The sequence below is a fragment of the Mus pahari genome, chromosome 15, assembly GCF_900095145.1.
Source record: "Mus pahari chromosome 15, PAHARI_EIJ_v1.1, whole genome shotgun sequence".
Taxonomy (NCBI): domain Eukaryota; kingdom Metazoa; phylum Chordata; class Mammalia; order Rodentia; family Muridae; genus Mus; species Mus pahari.
In genome coordinates this window covers 62838320-62841651 of record NC_034604.1, presented here as the reverse complement: position 1 = coordinate 62841651, position 3332 = coordinate 62838320, and the positions used below count along the sequence as shown (strand labels likewise).

General features: G+C 42.2%; 1 pseudogene; it reads right to left on the bottom strand.

The window, feature by feature from the left end:
* Nucleotides 1-2229: 2229 nt before the first annotated feature.
* On the bottom strand, nucleotides 2230-3130 carry LOC110332981 (annotated as a pseudogene).
* Between the last annotated feature and the right edge of the window lie 202 nt (nucleotides 3131-3332).

Below are 3332 nucleotides of genomic sequence, written 5' to 3'. Positions count from 1 at the left end.
GAGGTAAGCATGTGGTATCTTTCTCTCATCAGCTTCACCTTCCGTTTTGAAGCGGGATCTCTCACTTAATCTGGATCTCACTGCCTGCCTGACCATCAAGTTTCAGAGATCCCCCTGTCTCTGTGTGGGGTTTCTGTTTCCTACCCGTGTGAGTTTATTTCCCTTGACTTAGAGCACTTCCTGGGATGCCCAGGCAATGCTGGGTAGCAGTGGCAAACAAAGTTATTTTCCTGATAAGAAGAAGTTGGCCCTCTCTCCAATAAGCATCATGTTAGCTGTAGTGTTAGGGAGTCAATTTGTAGACATACCTTTGTTAGGTAGAGTAGATGTGCTTTCATTCTGTTTTGTTTTGTTCATATTTATTTACATTTTTTTAATCATTTATTTTTTATTCACATTACATCCCAATCTAAGCCCCTCCCATCTCTCCTCCCAGTCCCACCCTTGCAACATTCTCCCCACTAACCTCTCCCCTTCTGCTCAGAGAATGGGAAGCCCCCCTCGGGTACCACCCCATCCTGGGACATCTAGTCCCAGAAGGACTAAGCACTTCCTCTCCCAGTGAGACCCAACAGACAGTTCAGGTAAGGAAAGGGGATCCAATGGCAGGCAACGGAGTCAGCGATAGCCCCTGCCTCAAATGTTGGGGGACCCATATGACGACCAAGCAGCACATCTGCTACAAATGTATAGGGGGGGGCCTAGGCCCAGCTCCTGCATGCTCTTTAGTTGGTGGTTCAGTCTTTATGAGCCCCCATGGAGCAAGGTCTCGTGTTGTCCTTGATCCCTCCAGTTCCCTCGATCCGATTCCCCACACGCATCCATATGACTTCCCAAGCTCCACCTGGTGCTATGGGTCTCTGCATCTGTTTCCATTTGCTCCTGGGTAAAGCCCCTCTGCACAGAGTTACACTAGATTTCTGTCTGCAGAGGATTGTTAATAGCATCAGGGATTGGCTCTCTTCCATGGGGTGGGTCTTAAAGTTATTTTTTTGTGAGTTTTTATGAAAAGACATTGAATTTTCCTTCAAATATTGAGATAACCTCATGTAGGTATTTTTCCTTTAGTCTTTGGAAATAGTCGTTTACCCCGCTCGTGTGTGCTTTTGGTGACGTACAGCTTTTCTCAGCTCCTAGGGTCGACACAATGGGTGGGGCATGATCTTCTTTTGCTGTTTTATGTGATATATGCAAGATTGTTGCAGTTCCTTCCTTAAATATGATGAGCTCACCAGGGAAATAAGTTAGACAAGGAATGTTTTTCACTCTCTGATTCTGACACCAATCTAATTATTAGATATATATGCCAATAGTTTATTTCTTCTGGACTTGGATTTGGGATATATATATATATATATATATATATATATATATATATATATATATATATTTATCCAGTTCTTCAGAAAGAAAAAGAGATGCAAGCAAATAAATCATGAAGATAATAACAAAATCAATAAAAAGAAAACAGATGTACAAACTGTTAGAAGATTAATAGACTTAACAAATCAGAAACAGAACATGTATTATGATTATATTAACCGAAAGGATATTGCTCCAGATTTATACACATTAAAAGTGCATTAAGGATGTATGATGGATTACGCCAATAAATTTGACTTAATATTTCTGTTAAGTTTTGGTCTTGTTTCATTTTAAGTTGAAACTTATATAACATAGGTCTCGACTTCATTTAGTTGTGTGCAGTTACATGGTCTCTCCAGCATCTCTTATTAAAGTAATACCTTTTCTGTGTTTAACTGCTTTGAACTTTTAGTGAAATTTAATTGACCTTACTTGTGATGGTGTATTTCTAAGTTTCCTATGCCATTTTGTCTTTGTGTTGTGTCGTACTGTTCTGATTATAGTAGTTTTATTGAACTTATCATTGCAGAAATCTGAGTGTTGTAATTTGGGCATTTATTTTCAAAAGTATTTTTAATCTGTTCATGGTCCTTTTAAAATCTACATAAATAGTAGTATAGACTTTCTTCTTTTCTCTTTCTTCTTTACATTACTTTTTAAATTTTTATCTGGGGCAGTGAACTTTATTGATGGTATTCGAGAGAGTAGGACTACCTAAGCCGTTTTTCTTTCTGGTTGTCTAGGATAGAACCTGGGAGGGAAGATGCTCAGGGTTGGGGGCTGAGCAGGGACGGGGACTCCTCAGCAGCCAAGGGTTTCTCTCTTCCTCTCATGTTCTTACTGGGATGGGTGGTCCAGGGCTTCTTAGCCCTTGCAGGCCATTAGGCCATGAGGCCCGCTGCCCTGTTTGTGGTAGCCATATTCATTGTCATACCAGGAAATGAAGTTTACAAAGTTGTTACTGAGAACACAGTCATCCCCAGCACCAATGGTGGAAGAGTGGGTTTCACTATGAAAGTCATAGGAGATAACCTGGTCCTCAGTGTAGTCCAGAATGTCCTTTAGAGGCCCCTCGGATGCTTGATTTACCATCTTCTTAGTGTCAAATCCACGGAGGACACACTGGAGGTAGGAGCATGGAAGGACATGCCAATGAGCTTCTCCTCCAGCTCTGGTATGAACCTGTCTGCAGCTCTGGCAGCAGCAGTGGATGCAGTGATGATGGTCTGGGCAGTTCCATGTGCACCATGCCATATCTTCTCATGGGGGACTTCCACACTCTTCTGGGTGGCAGTGATGGCATAGACTGTGGTCATGAGTCCTTCCATGATGCCAAAGTCGTCATGGATGACCTTGGCCGGGGGGTGGGGCTAAGCAAGCACTGCTGACAGTCTTGAGTGAGTTGCCATACTTCTCTTGGTTCATAACAAACACAAACATGGTGCCATCTGGAGAAGGGAAAGACATAATGACATTTTTGAATCCAACTTTGAAGCTGGCCCCTTCCTTCTCCATGGAGATGAAGACGCCGGTAGACTCTACAAAGTCACCCCACTTGATGTTGGCAGGATCTTTGTCCTGGGAGATGGAGATGGCATTCCCATTGGTGATGTTTCCCGTTCTCAGCCTTGACTGTGCTATGGAACTTGCCATCAGTAGAGTCATACTTGAACATGTAGAACCCGGAGTTGAGGTCAGTGCAGGGGTCACTGACAGCCACAATATATACTTTGTCGTAATTGAAGGCATCCCTGATCATCAGGAGCCCAATATGGTAAAAATCCATTCACTCTGAAGACAAAGCTGGTCCTATACAATAAAATGAGGCTTTTCTGGAACCAGGAGGAGCAGAGAGTAACAGTATAGACTTTTCTATTTATGTAAAAATGCCATTGAGATTTGGGTAGAAATCACTGAAATTGTAGATCACCCAATGGAGTTTTATTATCTCAATAATGTTTTTCAAT